At 36.9% G+C, this 22372-nt stretch overlaps 2 long non-coding RNA genes across 2 annotated transcripts; both read left to right on the forward strand.

Moving 5' to 3' along the window:
- LOC126972579 (uncharacterized) lies at window positions 1-6360 on the forward strand. The gene is made up of 4 exons (XR_007731158.1): window positions 1-361; window positions 2307-2389; window positions 3189-3370; window positions 6177-6360. It is a non-coding gene; the product is annotated as an uncharacterized LOC126972579 (long non-coding RNA).
- An 11145-nt stretch (window positions 6361-17505) lies between these two features.
- On the forward strand, window positions 17506-21841 carry LOC126972580 (uncharacterized). Its single transcript, XR_007731160.1, has 3 exons — window positions 17506-17646; window positions 18780-18859; window positions 19940-21841. It is a non-coding gene; the product is annotated as an uncharacterized LOC126972580 (long non-coding RNA).
- The last annotated feature ends 531 nt before the right edge of the window (window positions 21842-22372 follow it).

Consider the following 22372-nt stretch of genomic DNA (forward strand, 5'->3'; position numbering starts at 1 on the left):
CGACTATACTAAAATTGTCTATCGATTAATTCTTTAGTGTTAATTCCGTCAATATTTGTCTTTAAACAATTCGACACGTGTTTCGCCTTTACACGAGGCATCCTCAGGACGTGTTGTCTCGCCAAAATCTGGCACGAGACTGAATAGTAAATACCGATTAATTATTATTCATGTACATAGAAAACCGTACAAATTCTATATAGTGGTGTATTTTAGTTCGCTGCAATTTCTTCACCAGTCCATAATGAATTTTGCAATTGAAACCAAGACATTATAACAGCCATGAAATTAAAAATTACTTTATTTTGCTTTTTGTTGTATAAATCTTGTGCACATGGAGGCCGTTATGTTTATTCATTCGGTAAGTGTTTCATTATACTAGCAATCGAAACTATTTCCAGCCGAAAACGCATCAGTCATCTGCTTGTGTATTTGAACTAAGAAAACACCTTTTTAAGCACATTTTGCTATCGCACTTTGAGCGAGATAAGCGTAATTAACATGTAAAAGAGAAAGCAAAGCAAATGCGCCATCACAATAAAAAACCAACTGCCATTTCCTTTTCGTGAGGCAACCGCCCATGGACATTCGTAAAACCAAGGGTGAGATGTCGGCCTATAAGTTGGGAGTTTGTTGAGACTATACGAGGCGAGAAGTTTGTCGCAAAACGCACAGTTGCAGATTTCAAGAAATCAACAGGATGAGCGTGGAATGTCGCATTTTGACTTTATGTCCGCTAGTGAAATTCATCTGCTGTTATCAACCCGAACAAATCGTCTGCAAACTCCACGTGATATGTGCGTTTAAATATGCGGGGAGATACCACATATCTCCCCAAGGATCAAGCCGATCGAAGTTCACTTGAGTTTCGATGATTCGAGCAGCTCTTTGTTGTATGCGGTCATATGGAAGAAGAACACGATAGCACAGGACCCCATAGGTGAGAACAGTTCTCCATGTGGGGCCTAATTTGCGCCTTATACTTATTTATAATTGCATGGGTTGGGTTGAAACGAAGTACTGTCTCATCATTCCAAACTTTTTAGAGGCTATATGAAATGATAATATAAAGTTGAGGTGATACGACAAAGGGAAATCTGTAAGTGGTTAACGCTCAAACTTGTGTGAAAAGATTTAAACTGTACTAGATTTTTGTGGTCCCATTTTGAGAATTGGTAAAGCATAGCATCGATTTCAGACACAAGTTTGTTCTGGATCTCCTCGATCCTGAGAGATCGCTATCCTGAGAGATGTTAGCACAGTTTAAGAAGCACACCTCTGTTCTATCGTAAGTATACGGTCTTTGCAACGCTGAGAACCTTGGAAGGGATATCCATGTTGCTGTAATGACATGCATTTCCCGATCTATTCCAAATTCGTTCTCCATTACACCAAAAACCGTGAAAACGATATCCCTATTGTTGTAATGTTAATTATTGCGGCGGTTTTAAAAATGCAAAGTAACGTTATGCGACATATAAAGGCAAATCGAAAAATTTCCAAGCCGTGGGCTAAGCTAATCAAAACTCCAAATCGATTCTTAAGCAGTAATCTCAAAAAAGTGCGAACAATACTAATAGGTATGTACTTAGGTGATCGTCATCATTTCAGAAAGACATCCACTGCTGGATAAAGGCCGCCATGACGATCGGTGGTGCGCTGCCGACATCCAACGTATTCCGGGGATATTAACCAGATCGTCGGTCCATCAACACTACGTCTTCCGGTCTTCCAGGGCACATTGCCCTGCCCACTACCAGTTTAGTTTCGCAGTCATTTAGGCTATGTCAGTGACTGTGGTTCTTCTACTGTTCCCTCAAATCTGATTCGATCTCGCAGGGAAACTCCGAGTATAGTCCTCTCCTCTGAACCACGAGCTTCCTCATAAGGCCCATAGTTAGCGACCACGTCTTCAGACACATTGGATGAGAAGATTTTACGGAGCTTCCCAAACGTTTAGGTGATAGTTAAATGAAATGAAAAAATGAGTGCGCACGTGTTTTATTGACTAACGTTGTACTCCGTACAGAGCAAGCGGTAGCAACTTCGTTACCAATTTCACAGCATACACATCAAATACTCTCCTAATTTTTTACTTTACAATTTGAAGTAGGTAATATATCATTACGTGGAAGCGTGCCAAGAATACTGGCAGCATTATCGCGTTGGATAGCTAGGCTGATCCGTTGACCGCGATAGCTGCCAGCGCTTGGGTTTCCAGTAGCCTTATTGAGGCGCGAAGATAGTTATATTCCAGATATAACTTATATAGATAGATTCCACTCTCCTAATTGTATTATTTGCAGGTAATAACGACAGTAACAGTACAACAATTATTCACATTGAAGACGGGACTATATCTCAGCATGAAACTGATATAATTATACCAGTGAGTAATGAATTTACAATAGGATTACTCTGTTTTAAATAGTAGGTACGTTCCTTCAGTATGTTTTTAACCCCAACCAACAAACTAATAACAACTAACCACCCTAATTTTATGAACGTAATTGTTCATACAATTTTGTTTTAAAATTTCATTTGTGTATTAATCCTGGAAGTGAGGGTTATCACTTTAAAAACATAACAAATTGTTTAGATTTACAAGAGCGACATCTCAAGTCAATTTCCTAATATGCAAATATTGGAGTTGAGCAGGTTATCAACTGTAAAGTAGATCCTGTAGATGAAGCCACAACCTGAAAGTTGAACAAAGCATACAAGATTTTATGACTATACGTCACTCGAACGGTTGGCTCAGTTGGCAGAGCACTGGGACGGAACGCCAGAGGCCGTGGGTTCGAGTCCCGCATCGTTCATAAAATTTTCAAATTTTATTTGTGTATTAATCCTAGAAGTGAGGGTAATCACTTTTTTAAGGTTAGCAGTTTAAGTTAAAGTAGAATTACTTATTAGCCTAAGTTCAGGCTAGATTGTAATGTAAGTGGGGATACATAATAACTATGTTATTATGTTCCCTAGAGGAGAAAAAAAAATTATTGTTTTTTAACGTGCTTAAAATGTATTGGTGAAATCGCACTATCTTAGATTGTCTTAAGACTAGCATTAAACTAAACTAATTAAAACTGAGTTTAAAAAAACTCAGTTTGTGAAATCGTTGTGTCAAAAAGTGTCGTTGGTGAAATCGGTCTTATTTGTTATCAAATTGAAAAAACCTTTTTCTATAGGTACAACAAGGCATGAACGTGACATATGTGGAAGTTGAAGTTAATTCACAAACACCTCCTAAAGTTGAGTACAACGAAGATCTGAAAAAAATCATCATCTATAACAGTCTTCGTCAGATTACCCCGTCTAAATACAGCCTCTATGTAAAAGCAGTATGCACGAATTCTACCCCTGAGCCTAGGTAAATAAATAAAATATTTAATTTCTATACAATCCCCATTATCATTTTCGAAGTCGTCCGCCAAGCGGAAGAATAAAATTAATTAGTCGTCGGATTATCGGATGAATAACATAAAATAATCGACCACTAAATCTTTTTGAACATCTCCGCTAAAATTTTTAACAGCTTTACAGCTAAACAATTACAATATTTTTTACCTCATAATTCGTGCTACTAAGTGTTAACCCAAATTTCATTCAGTGATGTCTTTTTTCTCTCTAACCCGATAGTCGGACGACAAATTAATTTCTTTACCTACTGGGTTTTAATTACCATTTCGTTGCGGTGAATTCAAACTGGGTCTGGAAACTGGAACTTTCGACATTTTAGGATTGGATATGGTGTTAAAATTTAATATATACATTTTCAGTTTTAATTCAACTGTTATAATTGTTTTTGATAACATAAAATTTTCTCTATGACTAATATTATCGGCAACAAATAAGTAGATGGGCGGTGATTGAGAAGTTCCTTGGACTACACTTTCATTATCTTTTACTGTTCTTTGTTTTCGATTGTACATTGAAATGACTTACCTCTAAAACACTCTCTTAGAAATTTCCAGATATATGACTGTAGCAATTTTGGGGATTTTATAAGATATAGGTATAAATTGTAGTTGTATCTTTTCTGCTTATCTTTTTTTGAGGACCGCTGCGGTCACCTGTTTAAAAGTCAATCCCAACAATATTTAGTTTGGTATTATATTGTTAAATTAATAAGCATGAAAAGATTAGTTAGGAATAAACACGCAAAGATAAAAACAGTTAAAAGCAATAAAGCTTAACAATGAAAAAATGACGTCAGATCTAGATATTAACTTTAAAAACTCCAATCAAATGCACCGTTTGCAAACTAACAACTGCCTACTGACGTCATGCAGACTAGATATTAAACGCAAATTATTATACTTTTTAAAACTTCGTACAATGATTTAGTTGTATGAAGTACCTACATAAATCTGCGTATCATAACTTTGCTTTGAAGAAATAACTCCTTATGGTGGAGGCTCAGTAATGTTTTGGGAAGCGATTAATGTATTGGACCGTACGGAGTTAGTCTTTATAGAAAACGGCACTTTGAATGCACACCGGTACATATCAGAAGTTCTAATTCCCTTTTTTATGAAAACAAGGAACGAGGATTCTTGAAAATCCCAAAAATTCTGAGCGGCACTACATATGCGCTTGTCACCTTGAGACATAAGATCTAAGTCTCATTAGCCCAGTAATTTCGCTAGCTACGGCGCCCTTCAGACCGAAAGACAATAATGTTTACACATTACTGCTTCACGGCAGAAATAGGCGCCGTTGTGGTACCTATAATCTAGCCGGCGTCCTGTGCAAACGAACACTTACGTACAACCCGCATTAACGGTTCTTGGAGGAAATTTGATTTTTATGGACGATAAGGCTCACCGTTCTGGCGATTTGGAAGCGTATATCCAAGAGGTACGGATTCGTCATTTGGATTGGCATGCTCGAAGTCCTGACAACAATCTCATACAATACATTTGGGATGTTCTAAAACGAAGACTAAGATTGGTGCAGCCCGCTCCACAAAATATGTGGGAGCTAAGGAATGTAATTTCTGCACAGTGGGAGCGTATCCCATAAGAAACATTTAAAAATAGCATCGACAACATGCCCGGACGAAAGCAAACTGTCATTTTAGCAAAAGGGGGCAATACGCAATATTACAGTTTTACTTTTTATTTTGTTCTAATGAACAGATACGCAACTAGTAGTAGCAGCTGTATAGACTATGGGATCATTTTTCATTAATTCTATCGACATGTAATGTACGAAATTGCCAGAAACTACCTTTTCCTTATTTATTCATCATTTTATTTATTCATTATTTATTCATTATTGTTTCATCGGAATACTTTATTGCGATGAAACAAGCTACTTATAATTATGAATTAATCTGAAGATGCCAGTGAAACTGGTTATTTACCTACGTGCCTATTTTTTTTGTGCAAAAGAGTGTATATTTTTTTCAAAACAAGATACCTCTTAAGCTGACCACTGAAGCAGTATATTTCATGGTGAAAAAAAATTCTTAATGTGACTCTATTTTAATTACTTACGTCGACTAGCTCTATACTGAATAATTTTAAACTCAAATTTACATCAATTTTCTATATTTTCTAGACATTAAAGCAGCATTATTTAAAAATATCCTAGTAATCCTAGTGATCTGGTCAAGATCGTCGGAATAGGTTGGATGAGGGAAGCGCAAGATCGATCGTCTTGGAGATCTTTAGGGTAGGCCTTTGTCCAACAGTGGATATCAATGAGGATGATGACAATGAAACAAAAACTACAAAACTCACCATATCAACGCGCGCACTGCGATCGATTCCTTTAGTGCCGTGCGCATATCAACGTCGCAACTAACGCTGAAATTACATTTTTGTATTGCCATATGACGTAGATAGAAGATGAATAATAAACGCGTCACTTAAATAACAATAATAATATGACAGAGACACATAATTTATACGTTTAGACAGAGCGCCTTGCTGCTAGACAACCGATGAAAACAGGCAAGATTTAATACTTTAGTGTGCATGACACTCGCAATACGTTGGTTAACTGACAACCTCAATTTTCTTCGACGTTTTCACAGCTGTCACAGTCTATCTAGACGTATAAATTATCTACGGTACCTTATATCAAATTATTTTGATCCATGGTCTGTTTCCAAGGTTAGGCCACTAATAAAAATAAAAACACAATGTTAATGATATAAAACATTACAGAAATATCTACGAACGGATCAAAATGGGGATATATGCAATGGTGCAAAAGTTGATATACGCAAATAAGACGAACCAACAACGCTGCGAGGAGAGGGTTACATTCTAGTGAAGTATACTGTTACAATTTACATTACCAAGAGCCTGGGTAACAACCCAAGAATGTACCATATAAAATGTTATAAACAAACAACATATTCTTTAATTTACCCATAACTTTGGTGACATTATTAACTTTATTTTTAATCAGCGACAAGGGGTGGCCTCTGCCACTTATTTGGAAACCCTTGTTGTTAATGATTGTTATTGAGTGGATATTGTGAATACATTTTGTGCACCCGTGAACAAAAGTTACTTACTTAAGTATATCCATTATTGCCGACGCACCCAGCTCCCTGCCAATGCGCACACTACGAGCGCAAATCCGTAGTGTGAGACGGGACCCTAACGCAAGAAATCATAAACATAAATATAAAATAATTTAAAATATTAAAAGCTAATTCAAAGTGCTCTTCATTGAATGCAATATAGACCTTTAAACGTTGAGGATAGATGTCAATAGAAGCACGCACTCTTTCCATGGCAAAACTCTTCACTGCCAATCGTACGGTTTGTTTTAGGGACTCCAAATAATCATGGCGTTTAGAGCAAGCGATGCTCTCTAAGAATGAACATAAATCATAATCCAGCGGAGTAACTTAAGCTATGCTCTGACGTCCCGCGCGCCCACAGACGCCACCTGCTCAGCTGTTTTGGCGCCAAACCCGGCGGGGTCACTTGAAATGCTATAGCCACTTGTTTTTACATGCTGCTAGCTAAACAAGCTTGGTTATTGTATTGTATTCACCATAATAAAGGTCTTTTACCTTGCTCATAAAGCACTATCTTCGTTAACTTGCAGTAGACGATCCTTCAGTGCTTGATATTTATTTGTTTCTAGTGAAGACAAGAGTATATCCCTGACCTGTTGTAGTAGGTCGCGACCAACTTTGATGACTACTACATTGAACTTTTTTTCATCCTCTTTATAATTTTGCGTGATGAGTATACTTTTTGCTTGCGCCGACCATCTGGGCATCTGTATCCAGAATCCTGGTATGTGGGAGTAAGCGGGAAACATTTTCGGTGGCACTGCCGCTCGATAGGGGCTTGGGTGGTTCACCGTGTGAAAATTCTAGCACATTGTTACCCGCTTGGGGTTGCTGCCGATAGGCCATTTTTCTTTGTAAAAAATCGCGTCAGTTTCTCCACTGTGAGAGTCGTCTCCCTCTATATAGCTGTTTGTATTAAGAGTTCAATAAATAGTCATTGTTAAATATGTGTCGCTAATTTATTTATAATTGGCACTGTCCCGAAAAAAAAATCCAATCTATGGCAACGTTATTATGAAGTCCCAATCGATGAACAGATAAAACTGATCAAATATAGGATTCCGTGGCAAGCCCTAGACTGGAATCCTCAAGGACAATGCAAAGTTAGAATCGGGTCAAGTCGGTCGGAAAGACATCGGAAAGATCTGGAGTGAAATCAACAGAGACTCAGGACCGATCGCGATGGAGATGCACTGTGGATGCTCTCTGTCCCAGCTAGGGGTTACAAAAACTTAAATAAATCAGTGATTGAATTAATTTATAAAATATCCCAACTCGACAACGAACACGCGAACTCCAGGCAGAAAATGGCTATCCACACGATCTATAGGTCTGACTTATATGAAAAACCGTTGACACGACAACATTCATACTTACAACGTCCTAACAATAACCAAAATTATAAGATTGAACTGAATCAGAAAAAATTAAACAAATAAACATTTTAAGTGATGCCCTCTATATTACTCTCAATATCAAACTATGATAATCATAAAGTTAACACTAGGTACAAACATAAAAATGTTATTCCCACTAGACTTTTATGGGGCGATATAATATATGCTTTGATAAAATGATGCCAGAAAATGTACCAAACAAGAATGTGTCATTGATTTCAAAGGAATTAATGATACCACTCCCAGGGAATGGACTGTGGAGTGGCTGCCTTCAGCCTGTTTAATTAATTTTAAAATTAGAGCATAAATTATTTGTAACACAAACTTCACGACGGTCGTAATGAAAAAGCATTTGGACCCTGAGATGAGTAAAAGTAAGTACAGAAATTTATGAAGTTGTAATTTGTATATATGTGCATTTAAAAAGTTTACCGTAAAAAATCAGAGTGCGAAAAAAGAGTCACAAAGAGACATCACGATTTCTCCTTAACTCACGAAAATTTATACGTTTTACAAAGAATTAAAACAATAAAATATTTTTTTAAGGATAGGTCACCATCGCCCATAATAATAAATTTCATTTCATTTCATAAATATCCATCGTTTCTCGACGGATTTTTTTGAAACTAAATTAAAAATTAATTAATTAATTTTTGAATTTAGTTGTAATTAATAAGTATCTTACACGAATATATTTTGTACTAGCATTGCAGAGTTGTAAAATTAAAAACCTTTTTGATTAACCATTATGTGTACCTATGTCATTTTTATATAATGGCAATGGTCCATAAAAATACATAAGAACGAAAAATAGAAGAGTCAAAGTAAAACAAACTATTAATTAAATACCTATTTATTATGAAAAGAATATATTATTAAGCTCTGCAGGTAACAGGAAGAAAACATCATTTTATTAAGGAGTTAGGATGCCTACCTTCCGACTTCATCATCATAATTATTGGTTCGATTGTACTATTTTCATCAGAACTCTTTAAATTTAGCTATAGCTGTATGAGTAACTTATTACAGCATATTAGAAACAGAAATTATATTTAAACACCATAGAGTCACAGACATCACCATAGACAATAACATAACATATTGCACACAACTTCGTAAAGGAACTACGACATGGGGAGAAGAACTGATAAGAAACTCCAAGGACATCTTTTAAATCATATAACAACTTAGCCTACTTAATATAAATTATACAATTTTAGGTGGCCTGCGCAGAACCAGACAAGAACCATGCATTATAATCCTGTATATAATCTACTATAGTAAGTTTAATATAATATTTCTTGAATTTGTGCTCAATGAGTCCTAGTATAGTGTCTGGTATTTGATTGTTATATTGAATACCAAGACCTATGAAGGAGCTCTTAACTATAGCTAACCAAAAGTATAAAGAAAGGCTAACATATTTTAATATACATAGCTTGAGCCATAGAAGAGATTTGTTGGATTTGATATTTCTATATAAGAGTCTTAACAACATCTATGATAATCCAGATTTAGTTTCCAAGATTAAATTTAATGTTCCCTTTCGATATCCCCGCAAAGCAATAACATTTCTTCAAAGACCTTTTCGAAAAACTGTTCTCGGCGATAACTCACCAATTTCCAGGATTTCTAAAATACTAAACGATAGTTGCAAAAACTTTGAATCCTTTCGGGGACTCACTCAAAACATACCGAAGTAAAATTTTATTATGTGATAAATTAAATTATTTTGTAATATTAACAAAATATATTTTATATTTAACTGATTTCAATTTAGCGAACTACCTATTTCTTTGTGTTTTTTTTTCGGTTATAAGTTAATACGTTTTTTAAATTATGTATAAGTATTTCATTTTGATATACAGGGTGGACCAAAAGTCCGTTTACATTTGAATCGGTTGCCGCGTCTAGCAGCGGCGGCGGAGGAGAGTGGAAGGGTTACGCATTGCAAGAGCGGCCAATGGGAATTTAGTAACATGGCGTCATTTAGCGGTAGTCAACGTGCATTTTGTGTACGCGAGTACTATCGAAACAACGATTCTGCGACCTTAGCTCAACGAAAGTTTTGCAATCATTACAAGATACGACACAAAAATCAAGCTCCGTCAGGTGTGTTAATTAAAAAATGGGTGCTCAAGTTTGAGAAGACGGGTTCAACAATGGATTTATGTCGATCTGGCCGGCCTAGAACGTCGAGGGACCCCGAAAACGTGGAGCGAGTAAAATCATCTGTTCGTGACCAACCTGGACTATCAACTCGAAAGCGGTCTGCTGTCCTTAACGTGCCAAGATAATGATGTATTAAACCGCATTTTCAAGAAATATTTAAGTCTACATTCCTATAAAATCCAAATGGTGCAGGAATTAAGGCCTCAGGACCATGCCACTAGGTTGCAGTTTGCGAACGAAATGGTAGAGCGATTCACCAGTTTTACAAACATTTTTTACTCAACAAGGCACACTTCCACTTAAATGGGCATGTTAATAGACAAAATTGTTGTTATTGGAGTGACACTATGTCATGGTGATCAAAAACCCCTGCATTCCAGCCAACCAACCCTTACTGGGTCTCTTGACGAATTAAAGGATCGTATTCGCACAGAAATCCAAAACATCTCAACAGAAACATGTAAAGCTGTCATCGAATATTTCCGCTCTAGATTGCAGCAATGCCAGAATAATGAAGGATTGCATATGGATGATGTGAATTTTAAGAAATAAATTCCCCTTTTGTTTACTATCGAAAACAATAAACAATTTTGATCTACTGTAATTAGTTTGTTTTTAATCATCATTCCAATTATAAACGGACTTTTAGTCCAGCCTGTATATATATTTGTAAGCTTCATAATAATTGCATGCTATATCTACCTTAAACGATAATGCATTTAGAATTAACTTTAGATTAAATATTTTATTGTTGCTTGAATAATGAATTAATGTGATTATCACTGGTGGATCGAATAAATAAATAAAATAAATAAATAAATAATTAACCTATTAACATGATTATAATAAACTGAGTTTAAACTTACCGGTATTTTCTTCTCAGTTACATGTTTAAAAGGATATATTATGCCATCAGAGGTATGAATTATGGGGTCCGTGCTTTCTTCGTTTCCTGTAAAATTATTTACGTGGTTACATAATTTATCAGAAATAGCTGTACCCACTATATTAAGAGTTATTAATAATCATTAAAACATGGCAATGGTAGTGACTGCCGATAGAAGTTGCCTAGAAAATTTGAAATTTCATAATGCTTAAAAACAATTAAATTATTAATTTCAATTTATTTTTTACACTTTTATTTTCAATAATATAATAATCAAACAAAAACAAGCACCACCTAAATAAACTGCACACGACAGAAATGCGCATGCTACGCCGGTCTGCGGGTGTCACACTTCTAGACAAAATCCGAAATGAGTACATCAGAGGAAGTTTTAAAGTTGCGCCAATAGTCGAGAAGATCAAAGAGAAACGCTTAAGGTGATTCGGTCACATTCAAAGGCGCCCAGACGATCATATGGTGAAGCTGGCCCTAGACATGCCAATAACGAAGCGTACGCGTGGAAGACCCCCTGCCACCTGGTTGACGACGGTCCAAAAAGACTTGAAAGAAGCTCATTTGATAGCTGACATAGCGCAAAGCCGTGCCGAATGGAAAAAAGGACAAGGAAGGCCGACCCCAAAGTAAATGGGAAAAGGTCTAGGAGGAAGAAGAAGTAGATAATAATCAAACAAAAACACTATATAAACAATGCACAGTATACATAGACATTGCACTTTTTCACAAAGTCCATTCAATTTCACTTATAAAATCGGGTGGTTGTGTTTTTAGTCATCAATTATTTTAATTAATAACATAACCTTTAAATACAACTTTAAGCCCTGGTCACCCGCTCTCGCCCTGTGAACATAGTTTAGTTGGTTAGTTCAGTTTATAAAGGTCTTTATTTACCGTAAGCTTAAAATCGAATACAATACTGTACATAGTCACTTAAGACAATTATTTTACACAGACTAATTTCTTTTTATATAATTTATATTTTAAATAATATATTATCAATTTAGTGGGCATCAATTATTTTTTAAGATACTAAGAAAATTTAAAGGAAACGTTTCACTTCATGTGGAATTTCAAATATTTTAATTCAAAATGTGATATGAAATCACTTATTGAAAATCAAAAACTACCACCCATTCGAAAAAGAATGCTTCAGATCTGAGAAGAACGGGTGCAAGAAACTCAGCGGGCTTCTTTTTTTCCTAATATTAATATCGCTATTAATACAACACACCCACTTTTTTTTATTGTCACTAACAGTTATGATGAGTCTGTAAAAAAGACTGCATATTTTGCAATTACTTCAGTGCCTAAGAGTAATTGACTAGTTAAGTCAATTCAAGTTGAAATATTTTTATTTAAATATGATGTGACATCACTAAATTGAAAGTCAAAAACTACCACCCATTCCAAAATGAATGCCTCAGACCTGCGAAGAATGGGCGCAACAGACTCAGCGGGCTTTTATTTTCATCGAAAAATATGTTTACAAAGTAATATTGTACAATAATTAAACATATTATTTAATAGCCTTAGGGCGGTCACTCCATTCCCGATCTGTGAAATCATTAAGAAAGTCATTTATGTTATAGTAACCTTTACCACACAAACGTTTCTTAACAATTCTTTTGAATAACGTAATACAGTTACAACTTACCAAATTTATAATTATACGTTTTTCCATACGCGTAAGATGTAAATAATAAAAACAACACAGCCATATCATGTAACTTTCCTCTTTCATGGCTGAATTTCCGCTTATTAAAATTCTCAACAGAAATTCAACGGATGGAGCAATTTATGAGTATTACAGAATTAGTTAAGCGTTAAATAAATTAAACGTAATTTAACGTTAGCCAATAGCAGTAATTAGCCAATATTAGATAGCTGTGTTTTAGCAGAAATTCAATGTTATTACAGTAATTTGCGAATTGATTTTACTCTTGCGTTTCATGGTACCTATATCATAATTGCTTTCATTATTCTCTTAATAAATTTTCATAATAATTACAAGAAAACAAATTGTTTTCTATCTTGCGTTTTCTTTTGGAGTCATTTTTATCAAATTTTGTAATAATAATAATCTTAGTAAGTAATATAGATATATATCTATATTAATAAATGGAGAGCTGTTTTTTTATTCGCATAAACTACAAAAACTACTAAACCGATCGGAATAATACTTATATCGTAAGATGCAGCGTGTTTCGGAGAAGGTTAGTATTTGTGGTACGTTGGTGTTTATTTATCCGTTTATTACCTATATTTTTTTATTAAGAACTACCTACATATCGCAATACAAATAATTCAGTCAAATCACATTTTATTACATAAGACAATTCATACAATGAGCGCGCGCGGAGTGAGTACCTAATTAATATGGCAAAACAACATAATATTTTGCCAAAACAGCATTTGTAGTTTTATAAAGCATTTCCGGGATGTTTACTGATTACTCTTAGTCTAACTGATATACGATATAATGAGTGAATATTGTTTGCAATAAGTATTGCTCGGGAGCCCGAGAATCGGGACAATTGATGTAATATCTTTTTCTGTACCCTTGAAAACGTTTGTGCAAACAATTTCATGTCGATCAGTTGAGTAAAAAGAAAGAAAAGAGGCAAAAAAGCGTAAACAAACTTACATTATTTTATATTCGTTAGAATTATTTCACTGATCTCCATAAGATGCCAGATAACTTTTTTAGAGTCATTCCCACAACTCTTGCTCCGCTTTTTTCTGCTTGACATTTTGCTCAATTCTTCAGCCTACTCGGTATGACGCATACTGATTACTAGTATCGATCTTGCATTGCTTTAGGGCAAGAAATTTAACTCTATCCAAAATCAAGGAGACGACAAAACTACTGGACTATCCACAGCTGCACAGGGAAAGGTATTCTAAATTCTGGATTGCAACGGTTGGACATATAATAGTGATACCTGGGAGGCCTTAATAGAGCCTGTAAAAGAGTTGGGCTTATAATAAACTTGAAGTTTATAAATGTCACGTCAAATGGTTGGCCGTTTTATGTGAGTGGTTAGAACATGGGTTCTACGCACGAACATGAGAGTTGGGGATTGCGCTCGAAGTTGTTGACGACTATTTCTGCTAGGTCGATGGGGCCTTAATAAAAAAAGCCGGGTATGGACGGGACGGGTTGAGGGGTACTCACGATATATATTTTATTAATTTGATGCTAATGTGATGGCGTTTAATGCTAAAATGTGGTCACAGATAGATATTGGCCAGACTAGTTATAACTAACTAGTGCGGCTCTGACCATAACCTACTTGTGACCAATTTCTCGCTCCGCTTAAAGGCGCCTAGACGCCAATCGCCAAAACCCAGAAGCCTGTATCCTTCTGAGCGACCTTTCTTCCGGGAGGCGTTAGAGGCCAAACTAAGGGATGACCCAGCGCATGAACACGCTAACGCCGATACTCAGTGGAAACATTTTAAAGGTCATATCAACGATGCACTGGACCAGATCGCAAAGCGCAAAATGCCGGAGCGGAAGAGAGGATGCTGGATCTCCGATTGTTCATGGGAGCTCATTCAACGCAGGAAACATTTAAAAACTAGGGGTCTGCAAGATCATGAAGTTATGACCGAATACTCCGGGCTTAGCAGAGCTATCCAGGCCAGTTGTCGCCGCGACAAGAACAACTTCATTGAGGGCATCTGCAGCGACATTGAGAAACATTCGAACAAGCTACAAACTGCAGACCTTTTCAGGAAGGTTAGAGTCCTTTCCAAGCAGTTCAAAGCTAAATCGTGGATTATCGAAGATGCCGACGGCACTGTACTACACGAGCTCGACCACATTGCTGAAAGATGGCGTACCTACTGTGAGCAGTTATACACAGATCCCCACTCAACGCCCGAAGTTACCCCGGTTTGGAGGGACCTGGCACTGGAGCCCATGATTCTTGGTTCCGAGATATCTAATGCTCTACAGTCTCTCAAGAATAGGAAGGCACCAGGAAGCGACCAAATAACAGCAGAAGTGCTTAAAGCTATAGGTGACCTGGGTGAAGAGACACTATACAATATTTGTTCACACGTCTGGCAAAACGGTGATTGGCCGCGGGACTGGTCGGAATCCGTAATTCTTCCGCTGCATAAGAAAGGGTCAACCAAGAGCTGCGGCAATTATCGAACCTTATCCCTCATCTCGCATGCCAGCAAAATTTTGCTTCATATTCTCAATAATCGCATCCACTACTATCTGGATTGGCGAATTCCGCAGGAGCAAGCTGGTTTTGTGAAGGGCAAGGGCACTCGGGAGCAGATTCTCAATGTCAGGCAGCTCATTGAGAAGGCATACGAGTTTGATACGCCAGTGCTAATGTGCTTCGTCGACTACAGTAAGGCTTTCGACTGTGTTAATTGGAGTTGCTTATGGAGGGTTCTGCAAGAGCTTGGTGTACCAAATCATCTCATCGCTTTGCTTCGCACCCTGTATGGCTCAAGCAAGGGAGTTGTAAGAGTTGATAAAACAACCTCGAAACCCTTTAAGTTTCATCAAGGAGTGCGCCAGGGATGCATTTTGTCGCCCATTATCTTCAACGCCTATGGAGAGCACATTATGAGACGTACCTGCGAGAACTGGGAGGGAGGCATCACAATTGGTGGCGTGAAAATCACCAACGTGCGCTACACTGATGACACTACTCTTCTTGCAGCAAATGAGTCAGAAATGGCTGCACTTCTTGAACGTATGGAGCGGATTAGTGGAGAGATGGTACTTCCCATAAACAGGTCCAAGACAGGTCATGGTGGTGGATAGATCTGGGAAGTTGGAACTAACTGGTGCGCTGGGCCTAAGTAACGATGGTTCGTGCGAGAGGGAAGTACGCAGGAGAATTGGCATGGCTAAGAGCGCTATGTCTCAGCTTGGAAGAATCTGGAGAGATCGCAACATTTCCGTAAAATCTAAGACCAAACTGGTACGGACCCTAGTCTTCTCAATATTTTCATACGGCGCTGAGACTTGGACACTGAAAGCTGCAGACCGCAAACGCATTGACGCCTTTGAGATGTCGTGCTGGAGAAAGATACTCCGTATCCCCTGGACAGCATTTCGATCTAATCTCTCCATACTGCGTAAACTCAGGATCTCCTCGCGATTGTCTTCCGAATGTCTGCGCAGAGTTTTAGAATACTTCGGTCACATCGCAAGGAAGGACGATGGAAACCTTGAGAGGCTCATTGTGGTCGGCAAAATAGATGGGAAGAGGCCTCGTGGACGCAGTCCAACACGATGGTCCGATCAGATCCGCTCCGCCCTGGACTCTACGGTTCACAATGCCTTTCACACAGTCAGAGACAGGAATAGATGGAGAGCGATCATACGTGAGAAAGTGATACAGAGGGGTGGTCACGACCCTCAGTACTGAGGATTACGACGCAGGGAGGAGGAGTTATAACTAAGTTCATGTTCTATTATAGATACTCTGATCACGTAGTATGAACTACGGAATTTCATATACTAACTCTTATAAACTCTATCACGTAATCATGTGTCTATTTTATCATGTAATAAGACAGTTTAACGTCGCTTGTACTAATACATTAACTTTATTCCTGAAATAGTTATGGGGTAGTAATGCCACAATGCCCCGGCAGCACTGCACATACATACAGTTAGTTCTATAGCTATTCAATATCTAATATATAAAATTCTCATGTCATGTTAATCTTTGAACTCCTCCGAAACGGCTAGACCGATTCTCATGAAATTTTGAGTGCATATTGGGTAGGTCTGAGAATCAGACAACATCTATTTTTCATCCCCCTAAATGTTAAGGGTGGTCCACACGATTTTTTTTTTTTTTTTTTTTTTTTTTTTTTTTTTTTTTTTTTTTTTTTTTTTTTTATAAATTTGTTTGATTATGAGCCAGCATTAAAAAGTACATACAACTTCAAATTTTCACCCATCTACGATCAACAGTTACTTTTGTATCGCAATTTTAATATCGGCAATACAACGTTTGCTCGGTCAGCTTATACAATAGTAAATACTTATTCTGAATACCTTTATAAACTCATTGTTCTAATCGAACACACTGTTCTAATCGAATACACCCTGGCTTTCGTTAAGAGTGTCTTTGGTCCTAGGTCTCCACCTCCCTCACCAAGAGAATAGATTGGTTGATCACTCAATTAAAAATCTCACGACGCAGATTCTTGAAGTGTTCGACAGGTCCAGATCGCGATGTCATTCTGCGTTACCTACGAACCACTACGCTCCGGTGGCCGTGCATGTAAATCAATTCTTTTTGTATCGCAATTTTAATATCGGCAATACAACGTTTGCTCGGTCAGCTTATACAATAGTAAATACTTATTCTGAATACCTTTATAAACTCATTGTTCTAATCGAACACATTTTGTTACAAAGTTTTAAACAGAAATTAATCACCGTATAAAAATTATGAATTGCCGTCTATAATTTTAGTCTGAATAAATTCTAACTACGGTCAAATCCACTTCAGTTATCATTAGTATCTTAAGTAATGTAGTAACAGTATATTCAGGCTTAACCATGAAAAGTGCTATTTTGATTTTGGTGTCCAGCATTGTGTATACCGTTTCTTCCATGGGATGGTACACCTATAAGTTTGGTAGGTGTTCTGCTTGGAAATAAAAATTGGTGTTCCTTTTCTCCTAAATTTGTTATTACATGAAATTAAAACAGTCTAAACTAAAGTAGCTTGGACTGAAGGAGGAGCCAAAGTGCCGACGCAAGTCACGGCCAACACCAGGGACCATTCCCCTGCCGAAACCACTACGGTCATTCGATCAGAAAAATACCTATCGTCTAAAATAGCTGGTATATTAAGGGCGGGGAGCAAATTCCCTGTAAATAACTTCAATAATACTGGCGTGACGACTGATACGGCCTGCCGATTTTGGTCAGGATAGCACGTGTCGCCCAAGAGCATTTCTTCATCGTCTTGATCCGAGAGACATCCACTGCTGTACAAAGGAAAAAGATCTCCACGACGATAGGTCCTGCGCTGCACTCATCCAACGTAGCAAGAGCATCTCCTACCTGCTCTCCAAATCAGCATAGATGTGGTTCATTTAATTTTATACCTAGCCGAAGTGATACGCATATTTAAAATGTTATATTGTCAAAGCGGCGCACTAGACAACGCTTGTAGCCAAAAGCTCAAATCATTTTCTGTCACTGCCGAAAGACACTCTGTTCTGTCAGTAGATGGCAGAGTAGATGTCATTCAAGATATCAGATCAAAGGCTGATTTACAAAGAAGTGCGACCCATTCTTTTTGAGACTCTATACTTTTTTCTCGGGAAAATTTTGAATACTTGCAATATTACGACAAAGATTTATAACTTCTTTTAAATACGCAATCTCTGAGTTACCTAGTACACTATTTACATTTCCAAGATAGAACTGAAGACAGAAACGCTGGTAATGCAACGCGCGTACCCAAACCATTAAACGTATCGGTGAAGAGTTTGAGAACAGTTAGATTGCTTTTGCCTTTTCTGTGCTCGAGACCATCCACGATCTGGTATTAATTTAAAATCGTACTTGTTCTTAGTATGGGTGTTATATTTATTCGTTATGTCCACTGGTATAAATACATCAGGTTCAGCGGAGTTATGAGGCTGACATACAAATAAATAAATAATCAAACATTTCTATGACACGAAAGTTTAAATTAGAGATTATTAACTATGTGCAAATGCAGATTATAAGGTTAATAAATTTTGCTTTTATTTACAGGTACTGATGTAGGAGATGTTATATACACTGGACAAGCACATATATTACGATATAGCCTTAATACCCAGGTGCCTATTAAGGTAAATATTATAATATAATACTAGGCTGCGGCTTCTTTCGCTGAGGGTCACAAGTCGAACTCCAATATGCTGTTAATAGGAATGAGGCTAAAGTGAAGTGCAAAGTCGACTGTAGATAGATCCAAAACTGGAGAGTTGTACTAACCTTCTAATATTTTCGAGCCTAGCGTAAAACCCAATGGGTAAGAGCACCAGAAGAGTCAACTGTTGCAGCGTACCAGGTTCAAATCCCGCATCATGAATTAATTTTGTTATCTATAACAAATATGTATTTATAACTAGTTGTTATTTGTAAATAATTGTTATCCGCAATAAATTGCTTGATTTTCAATTAAAAAAACAAATAGAAATATAATCGATGTCATCATAAATAGAGCACTGTAATACCTCAAGCTGGCCCACATTCTAGCGCTCTACAAAGCGCAGGTCCGGCCACATATGGAGTATTGCTGTCATCTCTGGTCTAGCCCAATCTTTTCTGCTCGATTCATTTGACCGCGTACGCAGAGCAGCTCGCGATTACAGAATGAGGACCACGTCGGTGTTGAGCTGCGCGTTAAACGTGATTTTATTCTAATTTGCGGGTCCCTGGCCTTCGTTCAGAGTGTCTTTGGTCCTAGGTCTCCCTCACCAAGAGAATAGAGTGGTTGATCACTCAATTAAAAATCTCACGACGCAGATTCTTGAAGTGTTCGACAGGTCCAGATTGTGATGTCATTCTACGTTACCTACGAACCACTACGCTCCGGTGGCCGTGCATGTAAATCAATTCTTGCAAACGGCATATGTAGCTGGGCAAAAGTTCGAGTCACAATTATGGCCGAATAGGTCGTGACAACTGTCGCGCTGCTAATCCTGTCAATATCTGTGCCACCACTGCATCATCAGCATGTGATCAATGCGATTTTACTGAATACTATCTGAACCTGAACATCCAAGTGTATCTGAGAGGTAAACATGGATTCAACTTATAAAGAAGACGAAAAACTTTTAAATTTGGTCTGAATTCATTTTCTTCATCCCCTTAAATGTTTAAACCACAAAAAGGTAATTTTTAACTGTTTTTAATATTGTTAACAGGTACCTGACGGGAAACAGGTGTCTTACCTTGAGATTAATGTTGAATCTTATTCTGCGCCAAAAGTGTATTACAACAACGAAACACAGGTGGCTTCCATTTCATTCCTGCCTTCTCAACTGACCGAGAGTGACTACACTATTGTTGTAAAAGGCGTTGACGCAAATACGACCATAGAAAAATATAGACATTGCGGAGATGTTAAATAACATTATCAATTTGTACTGTTATTTGAATATTTAAATCTTAATATATGTAACAATCTCGGAACAAATCTGTGAACAGCAAAGTTAGGCAGGTATCTAATTATATGGTGCGTGGGCGTATTGCCATGAGACAGTTGATATTACAAAAATTACGTTATCAATATAGTTACGTTTGTTATGATATAACAATAGGATTCCGACATTTCCGTAAAACTGGCAGCACAAATTAGACAGAAATAAAACAAAATTTATTGCTAATTTTTTTTCGAATTTGTTGGCGAAAAGTCGATTTTGTTGCTTAAGCAAATATCTACGTTAAACTGGCACTAACAGAAGTTAAATATAGGAAAATAAAAAAATATATTTGTTGCTCTATAGCAAGCTACGTAGGACCTTTCAAATTTTGTTTTTTAATTTTCAAATCAAATCAAAATCCCTTTATCATGAATGGCAAATGCTTTCTTTTCATTTTATATTTATCACCACTTAAGAAAAGTTGAGCTTTAATGAGATATGGTAAATAGCTCATTTCAACGCTTTCAAAATTTACAGCCTCATCTTTTTACAAATCATTTCAATTACAATATATGTAAAGTGATGTAAAAAAGTCGTTCAATAGACCGCCCACACTAGACTTAATTTGGTCGGTCCATCGCATACGCGACCATCCTCGCCCTCTGGTGTCCTCCACTTTGCCCTGCATGACAATGGGCTCAATGGACCCACTCTCACGCCGGGAGCCGTGTCCGAAAAACTTAAGAATGCGACTCTGTACTAACACCGAAAGGCGTTGTTTTATGCCAAGTTCTTGGAGAATGGAGACGTTGGTGCGAAATTCAGTCCACGAAATTCCCAGCATTCTCCTCCAGCACCACATCTCAAGGCATAAATTTTCTTGCAATTTTCAATGCCTTACCTTAGTAAAAAAAAAGGTGAATGTAAATAATTAATACATAAAACAAGAGTTATTCAGTACAGTAGATACATGAATCCACACACACAGTAAATAAAATAAAAAAATGCGATCAATTTATAAGTGATTATAAGTAATAAATAATAACAACGTTAATTTTAAAAAGCGATTCTTGGTTTTGAAACTTGGCTGGTCTGTACCGAGTCGCCGCCCGCATGTCGTTTGATGAAACCATTTCGGACTAGGTATTGATTCGCAGTTTAAAATAGAAACAAACTGCAGCGAAATAAAATAATTTGTCTTCAGTGTCGGACCTCATTGTAAACCAAAACAGGTAGAAACGGAGACAAATAAATGTGGTCAAAATATTACGACTTTCCATTTAAGTAGATGCAATATATTTGTCGTCGAGGTAAACTGCACATCCGTCATTGGCAAGCTATACTCTAACCCCCTTATTCATAATGGTCCGCTAACTTAGGAGTGTTTAGGAGTGTTTTTTCTCATTCTGACTTAGGTCAATAGAAGAAGACAGAGTGAGAATTAGCAATGCTTTAAGTTGAATAATTGAAGAGTGAGGGGGCTCACATAAACATTGATCTATTCAAAACAACTGTGTCAACAGCGAAACGGCTACTGAACAGGGATTTTTTTGCTTAGGTAGTATTGTTATACAAGTTAGTTGATAATTTATTGTAATATTATATGAGTTGTAATTGATATGTATATTATGTTCACATATATTGTGCTAATTGTATTATAGTGTATCTAGTTTATATATAATATTGGCTTGGTGTATCGCACATATATGTAACTATCCAATTATATAGACGTGGGATTCTGTAAATGGACTATGACTATTAAGATTGTTTTGTAATGTTATGAAAGCTGTTGAATCTCCTAATATATAATAAATAAATTAATAAAATGAATAAATAAATATTTTTAGGGTAGAATAGAAATATATTTATTTACCATATACAACAATTATATAAAATATTGCAACAACACTAATTGGTAAACGCAGTGAATAATGTCTCTCCGCATGCACTTAAAAATGTTTTGAGAAACAAAATCTTACTAGCCTTACTTTGATGCTTATATAGGAGATAATTGAATATCACGACACTAAAACGCCCTGCTGTTTTAATATAAATCATTCCTGATTTAATTTAAATTAAATCTAAATTCATTCTGTACGAGTGGAACATCACGCATCACATTGCGCCCTGTCAGCGGTTGCGCTGGCGCGTGCCGTGTTTCCACATTTTCCCCCAGTTCACGTTCGAGCATCAATCGGTTCGCGTGTGCTCATA

This window comes from Leptidea sinapis, chromosome 26 (assembly GCF_905404315.1).
Source record: "Leptidea sinapis chromosome 26, ilLepSina1.1, whole genome shotgun sequence".
Taxonomy (NCBI): Eukaryota; Metazoa; Arthropoda; class Insecta; order Lepidoptera; family Pieridae; genus Leptidea; species Leptidea sinapis.